This window comes from Alosa pseudoharengus, unplaced genomic scaffold (genome assembly GCF_046254945.1).
Source record: "Alosa pseudoharengus isolate Yale_2024_CS ecotype anadromous, Long Island Sound unplaced genomic scaffold, YU_APseudo_1.1 YU_APseudo_1.1_scf_12, whole genome shotgun sequence".
Taxonomy (NCBI): Eukaryota; Metazoa; Chordata; class Actinopteri; order Clupeiformes; family Clupeidae; genus Alosa; species Alosa pseudoharengus.
In genome coordinates this window covers 18,203,662-18,209,663 of record NW_027468587.1, presented here as the reverse complement: position 1 = coordinate 18,209,663, position 6,002 = coordinate 18,203,662, and positions in this window count along the sequence as shown.

Here is a 6,002-nt window from a genome sequence, read left to right as displayed (position 1 = left end):
CTCTCTCTCTCTCTCTCACTCACTCTCTCTCTCTCTCTCTCTCACACACACACACACACACACACACACACACACACTACTGAAGTAGCACAGACAGTTACATAGACCTAATGAAGTCATTTAGAGGAAACGGTGAAATAAGAGACTGGCTCTCTCAAGAGAGAAGGCCATGCTAGCATAAGACTTTGTGCACCAGAATCGAATGCTCTGTTAGGATTCCACAACCCCTTCAGCCAACGTGTGGCTACATAACAGTTTTTCACAATTTCTAAAATGCTATAAACGCTAAACCCAGTTCCCTGAACCAAATGCTCACATTTATTGAATCGATCACTCTTTTGGCAAAACCATGAACAGTTTTCACCTAGTAGAACACAATTTGCAGATCTCTATGACTCTCTTTGCAAACCTTTAAACAGATTCTCATGCAATAAATCACATTTTGTACTGTGATGCACTAGTGATGCATAATGGCAACCCCAAGTGGCAAAAAAACAAAAGACAGCACAGATGTCATAAATTAAACAAAACAACTCAAAATTGATCACACTTATTTCAAATGAAAACGACACAACCAATAAGCTAGTCCAATGCGCAAACAGGTTGCTGAACAGTACAGGCTCATATCAACAATGGACAGAAACTATCAGTGAGGCATTTAGAGTACATTGTAGACTGTACACTGTAATTTTTGGAGATGCAAATTGTACTTAATGTGTTGTGCTTAATGTCTTGAGCTTTTTCGATGGACAAAGCAGAATGTGTTTCTCAATGACTCCATTGCTTGAGTTACTACTGCACCTTAAAGCAGTAAGGCATGCCTGTTCATAGTCACCCTAATGGAAGGAGATGATGATGTTCGCTATAATGATGTTGGGTTCAAGGATACTTATTGTTCCAACGGAGAAACATCTTTTTTCGAGGGAAATGAATCTCCTTTTCTCCCCCGCCCCCTCCACCATTGCAATTATAACTCAGAAAAAGGCATTGAAGGTTAAATGTGGACTCCAGTTGTCAAAACACATGATTTAAAAAAAAAAGTGTAGATGTGAAACTGATACGCTGATAACGTCTCCTGTGAAGATTGCTGGCTTTTGATAAAGAGGCATGGTTTTTATCTTTCTAGTGATTATGGAAGGCAGGCTGTAATCACCATTATCTCACACGTAAAGCCTGTCCTTTCTCATTTCACCGAAGCCGTGATGCATCCAGTGCAGAGTTCGATCCACATTGCAGGCATTTACACCCCCCCCCCAACACACACACACCCCACACACATGCTTGGCTCACATAAGAAAAAGACACAGTACACACAAAAAAAATACCCCAGTTTAGTTTACAACTCTTGCCGCTAAAAAGATCCTGGTTTACATTTTCGTTTGTAATTTACGACTCACTGAGTGGTGAGGCTCCCACATGCATCCCCCAGCTCTCCAAATATTTTGATTTTGTTTGATAGAATGACAATAGTCGGCACCGAGGGAGGACGCAGATGACTACCAGATATGTGCGTCATACTGACATTTCCCCCAAATGTAATTATGCCATTGAGCTATGGTTCCTTTCGGCTTTATGGCGCTTCCCTTTGGCCTCCACGATGCCCCGGTCTGTCACACATTAAAGGCTATTTTGCTCGTATCGAAAAGGCAATGTCCTCTGCCCAGCCGGGCTCCAAATGAGGTCGGGTGGTCACCCAGGCACCAGCTCCAACATGGAAATGCTCTGAACCTCCGGCCATTCCCCGGGGCTAGCATGCCTCTACTGTCTGATCTCATTCTGACCTGTCCGTAAAGACCGCCACTTGAATTATTGCACAGCCCCCTGGACTACCTGACTATATATTTCCCGGCATAGACTTCCTGGGGCCTACTGGGGCCCATTTCAATGATTTGACAATCCCCTAAGCCGAGAAGGCAACAACCTGACGAGAAAAACAAGACAAAACCTGTACAGCTATACATGTTATATTGTGCATTTTTTAATTCTCAAGTTGCTTGTGCATTCAGACGAAAACCAAACGCTTATCAAAAAATCTTGTTCTTATTATCCACATATGTGTGGAAGTGCGCGTTTGCTTTCACAGAGACAAGCTGTGCAAGGTTTTTTCTTTTTTTTCTCTCTTTTAGCTCGGAGACTGAATGCTAACTCCCGCACAGTCACAGATGATCCTGAACAGCCGTTGCCAGGCAGTTGATGGTCATGTCGCTCGCAGGCAGTTGAAGAAAAAAAATACATTAGGTGGGTGCTGGGGAGATGCGGGCCTTCACTCCACCTCACCACTCTGCCGTGCAATCGAGTCCATCCCCTCCCCCGCCACCGCCGAGGCAGTGTAGCATTCGTCTGACCGCAGCGAGCTGCCAACACTCCACTGTCTCAACAGCTCAACCACTGAAGCCTCCCGTCAGAGAGCAACAGCAGCTAAAAGAGTGTGGGATCGGGGGGGAGGGGGAGAGGAAGGGATGAGAAGAGGAGAGGAGAGGAGAGAGGGATGTGATGGGAGGCAGCATGGGGGAAGAGAGGGATGTTGGGAAGGAGGAGTGGGAAGGGGGAGGGAAGGGGAAGGAGGCAGGCCGAGGGAAAAGACAGAACAGTCAAACATTTCAGGCACGCCATTCCTGAGTAATGAACCATAGCAAGAGAATATACCTGTGCAACATTTGATAAAGATGGGCTGACACAGCAGTCCAAATAGGCTCTTCTGTGAGCGAGCACATGTCTATCTATCACCGTGCAGTGCCTGAGCCGCCGAGAAACGAGAAAAGAGACAGAAATGGAGAGAAAGCAACATGCGAGACAGGGAAAGAGACAGAGAGAGAGAGGGAGGGAAAGGGGGAGACAGGGAAAAAGAAAGAGGAAGAAGAAACAGAGCAGGCAGCAACCTGGGGGAGTGGGTGGTGGAGTGGGGGGGGGGGGGTTAGGGATGCGAGAGAGAAAAGCAAAGAAAGAGTGAACGAGTCACATTATCCTTGGCAGCTGGTGAGTACCATCAAGGCCGGGTAGCTCCTCAATTAGGCCCCAGCGACCATGTGTCCTTGTACCCACTGGATTGTTTTAATTCACCCCTTCAGATTCTCTCCTGCAGGAGAGGAGGAGAAGAGGAGAGGAGAGGAGAGGGGGAGTGACAGACAGACACAATCACACAATCTTTCCCCCCAATCCTTATCACATGCCCCCCCTCCCTCTCTTCTTCATCCATCCATCTGTCATTTCTCCCACACATCAGTCAATGGAATAGGGGACATGAAGCGAGAGAGAGAGAGAGAGAAAGAGAGAGAGAAAGGCGTGAAGGTATGGAAAACAAAAAGGCGTGCACCGGGGGAAGTCTGTGGTGCAAGACCAAACCAAACCACAGGTACCCATAGCGCTCCCGGCGTGATTAATGAAATCTTAACGCCAGGCTGGACACAAATATTCATCACCCCACTGCCCCTATTGTAATGGGAACGGAGGAGAGAGAGAGAGAGAGCATGACAGAGAAAGAGGAAAGAAGAGGGGAAGAAAGGAAGAAAGAGAGAAAGAAAGAACAAGAGAAGCAGAGGAACAAACACAAATGCTGCAAACAGTGATTGCTGCTGCTGGAATTTGTTTTGTCTTTCCAAAGCGCAGACGTTGATGTATGGACAGCTACTGTGCTTCCTGCCCATGCTCCCACGGTGCCATGTTTTGGGCCATGTCAACCTTTTTGTTGTTGGGGTTTCAACTAGACAGCTGCATAGAGATATCGTAGCAATTCAATATGTCTTATTCACATGTCTTGTGCATGCATGTGTGTGTGTGTGCGTGTGTGTGTGTGTGTGTGTGTGTGTGTGTGTGTGTGTGTGTGTGTGTAATATAAAACCCCTCTGTGTTGGGTAAATGGCTACATGAGTGATGGTGGGATTAACCTGAAGGCTGAATGGCTCTGTGCAACATATACACCTACACATGGTCCAATTTGTGTGTGTGTGTGTGTGTGTGTGTGTGTGTGTGTGTGTGTGTGTGTGTGTGTGTGTGTGTGTGTGTGTGTGTGTGTGTGTGTGTGTGTGTGTGTGTGTGTGTGTGTGTGTGTGTGTGTGTGTGTCTGTGTGTGTGTGTGTGTGTGTGTGTGTGGCACGTAATGGATGTGTAATGGGTGACAGAGTGAGACCTGGGGGAAACCAGGAGAAAAGCACTGGTAGGCGGAAACGAGACCTGCATGCTATGAAGAGACAGACCAGCCAAGCTGAGCCACACACACACACACACACACATGCTCTGACTGAAGCGAGGTGTTGAGCGAGGAATGATGAGAAAAATGAAGTTGCTATACACTGACCTTCACAAGGACCCGAGTCACATTTCAGATACACACACACACACATACAAACACACACAAACACAGACACACACACACACACATATCCTCATGCTTATCAAAAACAGTCTATCTTCGGGCTTTTTTTCACTCGTGGTTCTGTATCCTCCATGTTGTCTTCTATTTTTCCCCCCTCATTTTATTTATTGTTTGTGTGCACGACCTGATCAGATTCATTCTGTGGAACCACCCACGTGTCTCGGAGGACCCATTCTTCTGTATGGATGTATGCTCCGTGACATTGACTTCTGTATGCATAAGTCGCAGTGATAGATAGCTTCAGGTGCAATAGCAGAGCTGTCGGCTTGTTGTCAAGCACATCGCGCTGCGTGATGGGGGAAGGTATAGAGGTTTCTTTTTTCTTTTTCTTTTTTTTTTTAAACAGCCTCTCTGAATCTCTGTCTGTGCTGACCACCCTCTCCAACACCCATGACATCACTGTGGAATGTCAGTAATGTTGCAGTACGTGTGTTTGGACCTCGGTGGAGCGCGCGCTCTCCTCTTTTGTTTGACGCTTAAGGTTGTTTTAGGAAACTATTCTTTGCAGCGGATCACATTCTTTTATGTGTTTTGAGACCCAGGTTTTTTTTTTTTTTCATGCTTAACATCCTTAAATCATCGCTGTAGAAAACAATTATGCCAACACATTTTTGTTTTGTAAGGATTTTTCCTCCGCAGGCAAGCATTGGAGGGTAGAAAAAGGAATCTCATTGTTCCATTGTTCACGTTGTATCATTCTTTTGCTGCTGAACAGCGATTGTTTGGAGCACAGTTAGGTACACAATGGTTCTCACATATAAAAAAGGAGCCACTTATTTAAGGGAGTAAATTACCGATGCAGGCGAGCAAGGGCTTCCAAATTCGCTTATTCACATTTTCCCCAATAAAACAAATCACTTCTGCTGAGGCAGACGGATGCCAAGAGTCAAAATTAGAAGGGTTGTATGTGTGTGTGTGTGTGTGTGTGTGAGTGTATGTGTGTGTGTGTGTGTGTGTGTGTGTGTGTGTGTGTGTGTGTGTGTGTGTGTGTGTGTGTCTGCACTCCTCTCCCAGCAAATATCCAGGCCACTGAAACTGTCATAGAGGCAGAGACGCCTATTGTAGGTACACACAAAGTGGGCTACTGTGTACGTAAGCACCTCAGCCGTCCGTTACAGTCGCAACAAAGTTTGTGTGGAGGAGTACCAGGCCCAGGTTTGATGCTGCCGTCACTCTCCGTTCTCCTCTGCCGAGCGACCCAGCTGTCTTTATCTCCGGATCGAGAGTGAGGCGCGGCGTCTGACTGGTTCATCAACAGTGTTTTCCAGCGAAACATCTGCTGAGCACAGGACGGCCACCTGGCCTCGGCGGTCCCCCGGGGACAGGTGGCGTCGGGGCAGGTGTGGGAGTGAGAGAGACGGACGGCGGTGGAGAGAGCGGAATAAACACATAAAGCCGAGCGGCAAAGGCCTCCGCCAGCTCACCTCCGCTCTTCATTAAACCCAGAAAAGTAGGAAAAAAAGAAAAAAATAACTGAAAAACTGAGCCGTACAGACATACATTTCCACACACTCACGTCAAGGTAAACTCATGCACAAAACCTGCGCACACAAATCACCGCCACCTGTAGGCCTGCATTTATATAAGTTACACACACACAAACACACACACACTCACACAAACATCTGCT